General features: G+C 42.9%; 1 pseudogene; it reads right to left on the bottom strand.

Annotated features, from left to right (window-relative positions):
- Positions 1-5,206: 5,206 nt before the first annotated feature.
- On the bottom strand, positions 5,207-5,731 carry LOC110218472 (cytochrome c oxidase subunit 6A1, mitochondrial pseudogene; annotated as a pseudogene).
- Between the last annotated feature and the right edge of the window lie 1,491 nt (positions 5,732-7,222).

Below are 7,222 nucleotides of genomic sequence, written 5' to 3'. Positions count from 1 at the left end.
CTCCTTTTCTCTGATCTCTCTCCCCAATTCTTTCTCCATCATTTCTCTCCTTCCCCATCTCCATGTCCTCCCTATTTTCTATCCCCTTTCATTCCATCTGTCTCCTCGGATCTGGCCCTTTGTTTCTTTACCACCCCTTCATCTATCCATCTCTGTACCTGTCTCTCTGTCATTCCCCTCCCCGCTTATCCTCTCTCCATTCCCATCTCCATTTCTTTGTCCCTTTCTCTCTATTCCATGCCCAGTATTTTCCTGTTCTAGTCAACCAGTCCTGACCTCCCTTCCCTGAGTTTCTAACCCCTGCTGTGGGAAGCACAGGGTGTGAGCTGAAGGCATGACTTGCCTGAAAAACCAAGACTGGGGAGTAGTGATGACTGTGATTCCTCCCCTCTACTCCCCCCCCTCCCCAGCCCTCATTAATAAAGAGAAACCTCAAACCTCCCTAGCCCCCAGCCCTCTCAAGCTGGAGATTAGACACAGATTGTGGGACCCTGGGAAAAAGGATGATGGAGGCTGAGCTGGCTCATTAAATGAGAAGGTCTGGTCTGACAAGGCTCTAAGCCCACAGGGGAAGAACTAGAATGTGCCTTGTTTTACTTTCTGGGTTGTCTCTCCCACATACCACCCCCCCCTCCTCCACCAGAACTCAGAAGAGCCCCATTCTAAACAATAGAGTTGGGGGTGGGGCTAGGGGGTTGAGGGAGGATAAAGGATCCTAAGTCCAACATTTAAAACTGCCCCAAAAAAGGGCTCAGCACAGGACCTGGCACATAGTAGGCTCTTAAATGCTTATTTTCTTCTTTCTTCCTTCCTCCCTTCATCCTTCCCTCTCTCTCCCTTTTTTTTTTTTTGCTTTTCTTTTGTATTTCCAGACATTTATTTAAAAATTATTCTTAATTAATTTGTATTCCCTGGCCCATAGGAAGTCCTTAATAAATGGCTATTGGTTGATGGCTAGATTGTTGTAGCCCGGCTCCAAGACTTTGCTCAGGCTCTTTTCCCCACCTGTGTGCTCTTTCTTCTCCTCTCTGCCCTTATAAGCTTTCCCCAGCCTTTAAGGCTCAACTCAAGTCTCACCTCCTCCAGGAAGCCTTCTCTGAATTCCTCAGTCTTCAAGGATCTCTATTTTCCTAACACTTATTGTCTGTATGCACCACAGAATCTACAGCCTGATTAACCAGTACCCTGGATTGTTTTCTCTCTCCCCATAGGAGAGTCGTCTTTTAGACAAATCCATCTAGAAGATTCTCAGGAAAGAAATTTTACTCTCTCTTTCTTCTGTCTCTTCTCTAAGAAGTTCAGGGATGGGCACACAGAGTCTGAATCACTTTAAGGAATTCACAAAATCTCAATTGGAAGGAACTTTCAGGGTCATCTAGTCCAATCTATACCCAAGAAAAGATTGGCCTTACACCATCCCCAGCACGTGCTCCTCTAGCCTTTTCCCAGGTGTCTCCAAAGCAGGGAGCATCCATTATCTCTGGCTGTGTTGGGTGGCCTTTCCCTAGCCTCTTAAATGCATCTGCTGATCCACCTCATAGACCCAAAGTGCCCCCAATCTATGAAACATTAAGCTAAGCCTCTTGTAATTTCTTCTGACTCTAAATTCTCAGCCTAGAAGAAGTCAAGGTCTACCCTCAAAGTCACAAAGATGGAACCTGAGACAATTAGTCAAAGAAAAGTTTTTCCAGGGAATCTGCTTTATTTTCCCAGGTTATCAAATTTTCTTCGAAAACAACCTGCACCTCAAATTCTAGAATGACCCTTCTTAAAAGCAGCCATGGAAAACAAATGTTCTGGGAGGGATAGAATTTGGAACTCAAAACTTTAAAGAAAAACGTTGGGGCAGCTAAGTGGCACAATAGATAGAGCTCTGGCCTTGGAGTCAGGAGGACCTGAGTTCAAATCTGACCTCAGACACTTGACACTTACTAGCTGTGTGACCCTGGGCAAGTCACTTAACCCCCACTGCCTCAAAAAAAGAAAACAAATGTTCTGACTCTTTTTCCTCTTCTTTCTTTTGTATTAAATGTACTTTCGCTTAAGATTATCAGCTGAAAGAGTGGTTGACCATAGCCTTCTGATGCTCAAAGATCATAACTGAGGAATTAGTCATTGGTGGTCCCTTTTCCCTTTCAAAAGCAATTGCCAGGGGCAGCTGGATGGTGAAGTGAGTAGAGCACTGGCCCTGGAGTCAGGAGGACCCAAGTTCAAGATATTTACTAGCTGTGTGGCCCTGGGCAAATCACTTAACCCCATTGCCTAGCCAAAACAAACAAACAAAAGCAATTGCCAAAAGCAAAAATTAGAGAAATGCAAATTAATACGACCTGGAGATCTCATTTTATACCTGTCAGATTGGCTAAAATGATTGAGGGGGAAATGACTGATGTTGGAGGGGATGTGGAAACATTAGGACACTGATTCATTGTTGGTGGAATTGTGAACTGATCCAACCATTTTGGAAAGTAATCTGGAATTATGCCCAAAGAGTTATTAACTGCCTGTACCCTTTGATCCAGCATCACTAGGTTTATTTCAAAATATGATTAGGGAAAAAGGAAAAGAACACATATGTTCTAAAATATTTATAGTAGCTCTCTTTGTGGTGGCAAAGAACTGGGAATTGTGGGGATGTCCATCAATTGGGGATGGCTGAATAAGTTGTGGTACACAATTATGATGGAATACTACTGTGCTATAAGAAATGATGAGCTCAATGATTTCAGAAAAACCTGGAAAGACTTGCATGAAATAATGAAGAGTAAAATGTGCAAAACTAAGAGCACATTGCGTGTAGTGACAGCAATATTGTTTTAAGAACAACTTTGAGTGACTAAGTCATTTTGACTATTATAAATACCCAAATTAACTACAAAGGACATATGAAAAAAGACATTATCTGCATCCAGAGAAAGAAGTGGTAAATAAAAGTGTGTACAAAATGATTTTTTACATATATTTATATACATACATATATTTGTGTTTGACAGTAGCCATCTCTAGGGTCAGGCGAGGGGAAAAAAGGGAAAAAAAAGAAATGTACATGGAAATTTTGTTATATATTTAAAGGGAATAGCAAGTTGTACATAATAGATTTGCAGTTTCATGTGCAATCATCTTTTATTATACTATCTTATGGAAATGCTTGTTTTATTTCACAATTAAAAACAAAAGCAATCACCAGAAAGAAGGGCTATTTCATTGCAAAGTTTGATTTCTGTTAGAAAGTACCTTCCTTTCCCTCCATTTGTGTGAACCATAATGGTTTTCCCCTTCTCATTCCTGGAAAGAGAGAGAAAAAAAATAACACCATGTGCTTACCTGGTTTGCTATCTTAAAGACCTCTTTCTTTGCTTTCTGTTAAACTAGTCATCGTGAGGAAAGTGAAAATGCTGGCTCACTAGCTTAGAAATATATTTAATAGTTACTAAAAGTATTCCTTCTAAGTAACATATCACTAAATTTTTTGTATATCCCTTGTATATGTATGTTATTTGTATGATTTTTTTTGTTAAAAAAAAAACCTTACTATAGGGAGAGAGAGAGGGGGAGAGAGAGAGAGAGAGAGAGAGAGAGAGAGAGAGAGAGAGAGAGAGAGAGAGAGAGATTAGAGAGAGAGAGAGAGAGAGAGAAGAGAGAGAGAGAGAGAGAGAGATCATTTCTTTCCACTCTGGTTTTTTTGTTTCTTTAAAATGCCCCTTGTGGTTTCTTGTTGATTCTTGACTTTGAATTGCTAAAAATCGATCTGGTCTCTGTCAATCCCCATTGCTCTTTAAAGCTATGAACTCGGAAGAAAAGCATCCATAGGAATCATTTCTTCCTCTCATCCTGAGCCTGAGGGCATGTAAGACTAGCTTTCACAGATTCAGGTGCAAGGATTTCTATGAAGTTAGACTGCTAAGTTTGACCTTTAACCCCCATAAGTCCCAGGTGCTATAGATCTTGGAAGCATAAAAAAGTTACGGGAAACTCATTGTCCACACAGGGCAACTCAGTACGGAAAGGAAAACCAAAGACCCAACTTCAGGCTTCTCTGATCTTGTGAAAGCCAGCAATCTAGCCCTTAGAGGTTACACTCGTAGGTCTAAGCAAAGGACCAAAAGACCAGGAAATGTCTACAAGCCTGGAGGACTCACATACTACAAGAGCTATGGAGACCCTTCTCCACCATGTTCCTACCCATATGAGACTAAGGACCAGCCAAATACATTTAAAATTTTGTCTCCTAAATTTGGCAACTACCTGGCTTAGTGGATAGACAGGCCAGACTTAGAATCAGGAAGACCTAGATGAAAACTGCCTCATACCCTTTCTAGTTGTAGAACCCTGAAAAAAATATCTAACTGTGGAAGAACATTTCCTCATCTGTAAAATGAAGATAATAATAGCACCTTACAGAGCTATTTTGAGGACCAAAGGATAACATATGTGTGTGTGTGTATAGATAGATATACATGCTATATATAGACTCATACTTATATGTATATATATATATATATATATAGTGCTTTACAAATCTTAATTTGCTATATAAATGTTAGCCATTGAATAGTAGTAGTAGCAGTAGTAGTTGTTGCTGTTGTTACAGTAGTAATTATCATTGTCGTCTGTAAGTTTTGTGCACGGTTTTCCTTTTTCTGGTATGGTGGCTGAATTAGCCCAAAAGGCATTCATTTAGAGAGTGTTTGATGTTAAGTGGTGATGAAGACCAATATGCCCCCCCACTTCAGTTGTCCATTCCATTTTTAGAGACTTTAATTGTCAATGTTTTCCTTACATCAAACCCAAACCAGCCTCTTTCTAACTTCCCCTCATCTCTTCTGATTCTGCCCTCCAGAGCCAAGGAGAACACACCTGATTCCTCCTCTCCAGGACAGCCCTCGGAGTATTTGAAGACAGCAGTTATGCCCCTCCCCCTCTGCCTTCTCTTCTCCAGGGTCAACATCCCCAATTCTTTCAACAACGGCATGAGTGTAAGACCCCCCAGAAGCCCTCCTCTGAATGTCTTCCAGCTCATGAAACACCCAGATGTAGCACCCAGAACTGCCCAGAGTCCTCCAGAGGAGGACAGAGTACAATGGAATGAATGCTTGAGGGCTGTGACTCTCATCAGTTTCAGGAGATCTCACCAGCTTTCCTGGTTGTTTTATCACAGTGCTTATTCATGGGGAGCTTGCGGTCCCCCACCCAACACTCCCAGATCTTTTTTTTTAGGGTAAGAATTATTCATTTAAGCCATCCCAATCACAAGCAAAATGATAAAAGGTCAGCATATTTGTCACTATTGTGATGCAAGTGAACTTAAGGTCCCATGTAATTTTCTGTTCCACATAGAAAGAAAAGGATGGTCCAGCTGCTGCTGTGGTCCCCCAGTGCTTGATTAGTACGGTCCAAGTTTTCTTTAGTCTTCCTCATACCCGGTTGGGAGAGGATTGACGTGATAGTTATGAAATAGAGCATGGTTTCCATCTCCCCATGGGAAGGGCGTGGTTCGGTTGCGGAGATGGGTGTAGGGGACGAATTCGGGCCGTTCGTGATGGTCCTTCGACTTCAGGTAGGCGTTCAGCATGCTGACCCCCACTCCGGGGAGCGCGACGAAGTAGGTCAGAGTCCTCCACAAGCGGCCCGAGCGCTCCTCGCTGTGGGCGCCGCTGGAGGGCCACCGCCTCGCCGGGGCGCGGGCCTGGCCCAGCAGCGCCAGCAGGCAACCGCTCGCCGTTACAGGCATCTTCCAACAATCCCAGATCATTTTTTTAGACAAACGGTTGCCTCACCATACTTCCTGCATGTTATACTGCTTATGCTAACTTTCTGAACTTTCATGTAAGACTTTTGCTGTATCTCTATTCAATTTCATGTCATTTCATTTGACCAGTCACGATCTCTTTGAATCCCGATTCTGTCATCACATATGTTGGCTACCTGTCCCCACTTGTGTCAATGGCGCTTCTAATGAACATGCCAAATGCACCTTCATCCAAGTTGCTGGTGCAAATGTTCAACAGCATAGAGTCAAACATAGGATCTCTGAGACCCTCCACTCAAGACCTTCCAAACTGATGCCAAATCTTTCATGACTACTCTTTTGTTTTCAGTCATTTAATCAGTTCTAAATGCAAATAATTGTACTATCTTCTAACCCACTTTTCTCATCTTTTCCCCCAAGAATGGCAAGAAAGACTGTCAAGTGTTTTTGCTAAAATACAGGTGAATTGTTTTCCTTGTATTCCTTCTTACAATCCAATACTGGCCCCAAAGAGCTTTCTAATGGAGCAGAAAACATGCACAGGACCCCAACTTCAGAGCCATCCTTGACCCCTCCCTCTCCCTCACCTCTCACAACCAATCAGTTTCCAAATCTTGTCAAGTGTCACCCCCACAGGCTCTCTTAAATGCATTTCCTCCAACTCTCCACTCATTCAGACAATGCCTTGGGTCATATCCTCATCATCTCCATCAGGGCTATTGCAATCACCTCCTCACTAGTCTTTCTGATTCCAGTCTCTTCTCTTTCCAGACCATCCTGCACACAACTGACAAATTCATCTTCTTACACCACAGTTGGGTCTGACCAAGTAACATCCGTGCTCAAAAATTTTCATGGCTGCTCCCCATTTCCTCTAAGGTAAAATCCAAACACCTCTGCCTAGCATTTGAAGTCCTTCATGGGCTACACCCAACTTACCTTTGCAGAGTTATTTCACATTCCCCACTCCGAATCCCAGCCAACTAGCTGTTCAGTGAATTCATTTCTTCTCCCATTGTGAGGAGGAGGAGTTCTCATTAACTAGAGTTTGGGGGTAGGGGAATAGGGGAGGAGGAGTTGTCTGGTCCTCTTCCTGCCACTTCCCTTCCCTTGGACCTCTGGATGTGACCTCAAAGATGTAGAAAGTTGCCTGAGGATGCTACCATGGTCAGGAAATGAAAGTGCCTGGGAGATGGGCTGGGTCATATTTTCACATCAGGTGGGGAGGATGGATGTGGAAAGAGCCTGGGAGCCCCAGGCATCCCTGCCCCACCCTTCCACTACCCATGCAGGAAGTTTTTGCAACCCAAGGGAATCAGGTTGGATGCAAAGTACTTCAGAAATCTGAGAATGGAATAATAACAATAACAATAATAATTAAAGTGCTGAATTTGGAATCAGGGATCTGGGTCTGAAGCCTGACTCTTCTGCTTACTATCAGTGCAGCCTTGGGCACATTCTCTGTAAAAGGAG

The sequence above is a fragment of the Phascolarctos cinereus genome, unplaced genomic scaffold (assembly GCF_003287225.1).
Source record: "Phascolarctos cinereus isolate Bilbo 61053 unplaced genomic scaffold, phaCin_HiC Scaffold_2;HRSCAF=192, whole genome shotgun sequence".
Classification (NCBI taxonomy): domain Eukaryota; kingdom Metazoa; phylum Chordata; class Mammalia; order Diprotodontia; family Phascolarctidae; genus Phascolarctos; species Phascolarctos cinereus.
Note: the sequence above shows the minus strand (reverse complement) of the source record. Positions and strands in the feature narration are given on the sequence as shown.